This window comes from Camellia sinensis, chromosome 7 (assembly GCF_055761805.1).
Source record: "Camellia sinensis isolate YWXY chromosome 7, ASM5576180v1, whole genome shotgun sequence".
Lineage (NCBI taxonomy): Eukaryota > Viridiplantae > Streptophyta > Magnoliopsida > Ericales > Theaceae > Camellia > Camellia sinensis.
Genome location: NC_138967.1, coordinates 100,121,264 through 100,128,529, shown reverse-complemented (window position 1 = coordinate 100,128,529; position 7,266 = coordinate 100,121,264).

Below are 7,266 nucleotides of genomic sequence, written 5' to 3'. Positions count from 1 at the left end.
TCTGAAGAAAGGAAAGAAATTCCAATGGGATGACCGATGTTAGTTTTCTTTTGAGCAGATCAAGCAGTACCTTTAGAACCCGCCCGTGTTATCGCCGCCAGAGCCAGGGAAGCCGTTGATTCTATATCTATCAGTAACGGACACAACAATGGGATGTATGCTTGCTCAGGAATCTGAAGATAGGGTGAAGAAAGCCATCTACTATTTGAGCAAGAAAATACTGGACTATGAGACCCGTTACACTCTACTCGAGAAGGCTTGCTTGGCCTTGGTATGGGCTACCAGGAAGTTAAGACACTACCTGTTAGCTCACTCCGTAATTCTAGTTTCGAGATTAGATCCCATCAAATATCTCTTTGAGAAACCAGTGCTTACAGGTAGACTAGCTCATTGATTGCTTCTTCTCTCTGAATTTGATTTGAAGTATGTCACTCGCAAGTCTGTGAAGGGGAGAGCGGTAGCAGAGTTCCTGGCAGATCACCCAGTGGAAGGAAATGAAGCGGTAGAATATCTATTCCCAGATGAAGCTATTCTGCAAGCCGAGGAAGAGATTTGGACAATGTACTTTGACGGAGCATCTAACCAGTACGGTTATGGGATAGGGGTGTTGCTGATAGCACCCGATAATTCCCATATACCCTTAGCCTTCAAACTCCAGTTCAAAGTATCCAACAACGAAGCAGAATACGAGGTGTGTGTCGCTGGATTGGAAGCTGCCCTGGAACTAGGGGCAAAAAGGTTGGACGTCATCAGGGACTCGAACCTGGTTGTGTCTCAAGCAAAAGGAGACTGGAAGGTTAGAGAAGAAAAGATGAAGATTTATCACCAGACCTTGGATGTCCTGATTCCTAGGTTTGAGAAGTTAACTTTCATGCATCAACTAAGAGAGAAAAATAGGTTTGCTAATGCCTTATCAACTCTATCTTCCATGATAGACATCCTGCTTGGAATCTGGATGCATTTGATCATCATTGAGCAAAGATATGCGCCAACCTATGAGACTATCGCTGCAATAGATGAAGTGCAAGATCAAAACCCCTGGTATTAGGATATCTAGAACTTCTTGGAAAAGGAGGTTTATCCACTAGAGGCAAATGCCAAAGATAAAAGGGCAATACGGCGGATGGCTGTTCAATTTATCATTTGCGGGGGTAAATTGTATAAGAGGGGTCATCTGGGAATGCACAAGCTATGTGTCGACGCAGAGGAATCGAAGCGCCTAATGGAGGCCATCCATGGGGAAGAGTGTGGAGCACACATGAGCGGAGTAATGTTAGCCCGGAAGATTCTCAGGCAAGGTTACTACTGGTCCACCATGGAGAAGGATTGTATTGGTCTTATTCGGCGATGCCACAAATGCCAAATTCATGCAAATCACATGAATGTCCCGCCATCGAAACTGTACAACACGACTTCACCATGGCCTTTCTCAGTTTGGGGAATTGACGTCATTGGAGCAGTTACACCGAAAGGGTCAAATGGGCATGAGTACATTCTAGTGGCAATTGATTATTTTACGAAATGGGTGGAAGCTCAGTCTTATGCAGTGTTGAAGGCAGCGCATGTGGCTAAGTTCATCCATAACAACATCATTTGCCATTATAGAGTCCTGAATGAGATCATTTCAGACAATGGCTCCCATTTCAAGAAAGAAGTGATCGACTGGTTGGAGAAATACAACATGGATTTTCGTAAGTCATCCACCTACCGGCCACAAACCAACAGAGTTGTTGAGGTCGCCAACAAGAACATCAAGCACATTTTGCAGAAAATGGTTGAGACCTACAAGGACTAGCCAAACAAATTTCCATTTGCTCTCTGGAGCTACAGAACTTCAATTCGAATATATACTGGGGCAACTCCGTACTCTCTTATTTATGGGATGGAAACTGTTCTGCCGATTGAGATAGAGGTTCTGTCACTGCGGGTTATGGCTGAGTGCCAGCTAGCAGAAGTGGATTGGCAGCAGAGCAGGTTCGAAGAACTAATGTTGTTCGATAAAAGGATTGCTAGGGCTTTTAACAAGAAACTTAAGTCTCATAATCTTAAGGAAGGGGATTTGGTGCTAAAAGACAACCGAGCTCCCATCCACGACCCTAGGGGCAAGTTCAGACCCAATTGGACTGGTCCTTACATTATCAAAACCATTTGGTCGGGTGGAGCTGTTATTTATATGGACCTGGATGGCCTAGAATTTTCCCAACTGATCAACATGGACAAGTTGAAGAAATATTACCCCTGAGAGGGTCACTAGGCCGAAAACTTGGAAGGGAGACCTAGGCAAAAGTTAGAGCACAAAAAATTGGAAAAAAGAAAAATTGAGCTCGCAAGGTTGAAAACCCAGAAAGGGCGGCCTTGGTAAAAGTTAGAGCGTAAAAGGAGAGAGTTAATACTTGAGTGAACCCGAACCGAACTACGTAATGCCTGATTCCCATCTTCAGGATACGTAAGCAACTTCGTTGTGAAGGTCGACCGTAAACACCTCCAAATCAACTGTGTCCATGTGTTTGATCAAGGCATCTTTGTCTGTTCATCATTTGAAAGTTTTGGTTGTGATCCATACTCTGAGAGAAGAGCTAACTACAGTGCTAAGCAGTGCTATTCAGACAAGGGGCAATTTTCCCTTTCAGATTCGGGGTTGTACATCTCAAGGATAGATTCCATGTGTGTCAAGTTGTGATCCTTATCGAAAATGGTTTTGAAAAGTTTTAATAAAAGTTGATTTTTGTTCAAATTACTCTTTTTACAACTTACACCAGTTTTGGACAAAAAGAAAAATTTTCAGCGGCCACAACTTCAATTTCATTGATTTCAATACAAAGTTCTCTGATTCTTGATACAAATCAAAAATGCTTTTATTACATTCAAAAAGAAAACTTGAAAAGTAAGATCAAAGCAAATAAACTCGGGGCATAGATGAGTTAGGTATTCCTGCGTCCCCTCCCTGTGCTTGTGGAAGCTTCTGATGCTAAAGTGGGTCCTAATTGCGCCTCATCTTCAAGCCAGGTCAGGCACGCACCAGAAAATGCGCAGTTGAAACTAGGGGCAGGAGCTAGAAGTTCTCTCGTCGTCCACGCAGTGGGGTATCTAGCCAATTGTGAACCTCAGATTGGGAATGAAGCTGGGTACTCTAGCCCTTCTTATGGGCAAGTCTGGTCATGTCCAAACCGACGCCTGAACTAGGACGGGAAGTAGAATACACAGTGTGTTAGGCCAATCAGCTAAATGCCAGGTTGTCGAGTCATGTTGTAGATCATCCCGGGCAGATCGAACCAGGGGCAGTGCCAAACAATGTCAGTAGTAGACCTGTTGCACATCCAATGGCACAACCACCCTTCGTTCGGGAAATCAACTAGCCGTTGGCAAAAGAAATAACCTTGAGCTGAATATGTAGGGCAAGAATCCACTACCTTCAGCTTGTCCATAAGCCATATCTGGTGAGGGATGAAAGAAAAGAGAGATTAAGGAATAGAGAGGTGTATGTTGAGAGAAAAGTGAGTAAAAGGCTTTGAGAGAAAAACAAAGCGTGAGTGCCAAGAGATGTGAGAAAACATTACCTACAAAAGTAGTGGACTTCCTGCGAATTTGGTTGTCTCTTGCCGATGAAAGGCGTCCAATCCCATCAAGGTCTCAGCTAATGTCAAGCAAATACAACTCTTGCCCTCTTTCAGGCCTTGTGCCACTTTAATTAGCCGGATGTTAGACCTGCTGAAACTAGGGGCAAGGAGGAAGTGTGCTAGCATACACAAACAAAGGGTGTGTTGCCGAAAACCCCAACAAAAGAGATCCCCTCAGTCACCGGCGTCAGAAAATTGATGAATCAAACTAGGGATGTCCAGCTCTCCATTGTAAACTAAGGATCGAGCCTCATGCAGAGTAAGCCCACACATTCGTCCTAAAGCTTAGGCGTGACCAAAACGGGGCTAAGGTAAGATTTCCTCATCACGCTGGGACTCCATTAGTGCTTGAAATTCTTTGATTGTTGGGCATATCTCTTGCCCCCCGAAATTAAAGACGTGCGTAATCGGGTTCCAACATTTGGCCACGACATGAAGAAACAAAAAGCAAAGAGAAGTTCAGGTCAAAGGGAAAAGGGCATTGAGGCCGAAACCACGAAAATTCACTTTTTCTGAGCCATCTAAAGCAACTATCCGTCTTGAAGTCTGTTGATGAATAATATCTCCATTTTGAGAGCAAAATATCAAGAACTTATGTGTTTGCCAGAAAAGCAGCATGAGAGTTTTATTTATAGAGTTTGGGAAGCAACTGAGCATGACACCTAGATAGCACTGACCGACATCACACCAATGGCCGGTCGTGCATCAGTGATGGTTGACCATGCATCAGTGAGGCTCGGCCGGGTCCTGGTGTTGGCCTAGTGCAAGTCTGCTACAGTGAAACTTGGCCTTTGTATGGATAAATTGCAATTATACTTTTGAGTTTTATTTTGCTTGTATCAAGTGTATGTTAGCTTTTTCGAGTTGTTTTCATTTTATTTTCCATTATCGAGTTGTATTTTGTGTTTTGATCGGTTGTAAGTTATTATCTGGTTCATGAATCAATCGAAGAGCAAAGCATTTATTGTTCCAACAAATGCAAAGATCATAGTGTACAAAGAAGCCATTCAACAAAACTTGTTTTTCATAACTGTTGGGCCCAATTCTGATCATTGTTTTATACAACCAAATAAAAGAAAGCTTTTGAAAAATAAAAGGACAATCTGAAGCTAGTTTTATAACTACATAACAAAATGAAAACAAAAGCAAATTAAAATGAAGTCAGCATCGCCGCCAATTGCCCATCCTCACTCTCTTCCTCCTCGGTTGTGGAGGAAGCGTATCGCTATCATCACTGGGGCTGCTCGACTGTGGGTCCATCTCCTCTCCCTCATCCTCTGGGGTCGTGGACCAATCAAAAGACTCCTCAGAAGGCGAGCGCTGCCTCACTCAACCTCTCCCCCTATCAGCGCTTCCTCAGCCTCTCATTGGGCCTTGTCTTCCCCTACTGACTGCGAAAGGTCTTGCTTGATTGCGGGTCCATCTCCTTTCCCTTATTGTCTGGGGTCGTGGACCAATCAAAAGACTCAGAAGGCAAGCACTGCGTCACTTGACCCCTCCCCCTATTAGCGCTTCCTCGGCCTCTCACTGGGCCCTGTCTTCCCCTATTGACTGCGGAAGGTCCTGCAGGCACTACTGGCACCGGCTCAAACTGAAAAGGATATCAGATATCAAATAGAGTAACCTGGAGTGTACAACATGGTAATGACAGTAAGCTATGCATAGAATGTACCTCAATTCCATGGGTGACTAAGGCAGTCTGCCTCTTCCGTACCATGATGAATAGTCGGTCGATCGTCCAAAGAAGCTTGTCACCATATGCCTGAGGAATCTGCAAAACAAGGGAAACTGAGAAAAACAGATAGCAGTAATTGAACAATAAATAGTAATGGCTGAGAATAAGCTAAAGTGCAACATGGACTAGCATGAAAAGAAAATGTACCTGCTCAATGCTAGGGGCAAACACAAGTCTGTGTTCCCTCTCCTCGATGGGCTCGAGCGGGATCCACTCAATCACTCCGTCTGGGCGCATGTACATAATCTCGGTAGGGAGCACAGGCAATCCAGGAATGGGGGCAACGGCAGGCGCACCTCTAATAAGCGCATCGCCAACCCCTGCAGCAGGAGTAGCAGCAACCTCTGGTATAGCTTGAACCACACCCGGGGTAAGAAAGGCCATCACCCGAGTGCACAAGAAAGTCATGAAGTCGCCGGGCTCATAGTGACGATCGCCATCATTGCCTATCATTAAGAGGTCCAGATCAGGACCATCCTATAAATCATCTACGACCCTCATGCTAGCAGAAGGAGGATGTGGAACATCGGGGTCAACCACGCCCCGAGTTTGGCAGATGAATCTCTTCCCCGCGTAGTATGCTTGGTCAAAAGGGCCCTCAAACAATATCTTCAGCGTGGAAGCATGCCAGGAAGCCGTATAGGTTGCCCTCGACACGTGGGGAATGCCTGCCCAAGGGTGCCAGTCGGCCTAAGGAAATCAGTGCAGTTTCAGACTGGCAAAATAGTGTTAGAATCAGTGCAATGTCCGAATTAGTGTAGTGTCAAAATGGCAATACAGTGTCAGAATCAATGTAGTGTTAGAAAATCAGTGTAGTGTTAGAATGGCAGTGTGGTGAGAAAATCAGTGCAGTGTCGAAAGTCAGTGCAATGTCAAAATGGAAATGTGGTACAGTGCAATAGTACAACAGTATAAGAATGATCATATAATGTGGGAAATAGTGCAATACCTGATCCGCTGTGATAGTGTCGAAGAAACGGCGAAAATATGGAAAGTTGCGATCCACAAGGCGATGCCGCTCGAATCGTGAGTTGTAGTACCGAGAGCGTGTTACGGAGAACTCGATCGGCCTCACTGGAACTGAGGCTAATGAAGTAAAGTAAGTGTAGAGCCAAAGCTACGAATCAAAGATAGATAGATGAAATGAGAAAACAGATCAAATGAGCAAGAAATGCAACAGTGAACAGAATATAAAGTGCATCAGGAAAGTAAGTGTAGGATGTACCTCTCAAACCCTCCAGTAGCTGCCAAGTGAATCTGCCTTGCGGTGGGAAATAGAGCTCATATAGCAGTATAGGGTGGCTAAACCTGTGCCGTCCCAGTCGTAATTTGCTACTCGAGGAAGATGTACCATCGCTCTGAGAATATATAATCCCATGGTATTTTCTATATTTGCAAATAGGGTAGTACCGAGAAGATATATGAGGAAGTCACGAGTGTACTGAGCAACCTCGTCTGCAGTAACCGGCTGTGTATTGAAGAAATGGTCATAAAACCAATTGTAGGGCACCATTCCATGACTAGTAGTGTCTAGAATCGCCCCGAAAAGCTAGAGCTGTACATCTCTCCACTGAGTCATATCTAAATCAAAAGGGACTGAGCCATCGACCCCAACCTGCAGACTAGTCAACATCGAGAAATCATACGAGGTCAGTGTCGTCTCCGTGGTAGAAGAGAAGTGAAATGAGCTGGTGGTGTCCCACCATTCTCTACCAGGGCCCCGTAAAGCAAAGACTCAACCCTCATCTCTATGAGTCTAGAGCAAAAGGGCCCAAAGCCAGCATCATCTACCAAAGTGCAGACCTCCGTGGGGAGCCACTCATACCAACGCCGGGGGCTGGAGATAGAGCCGTAGTTGCCTACTCTCCTGGCGATCACCTATCAATTGAGAGTTTTATCAATGTATGTGCAACA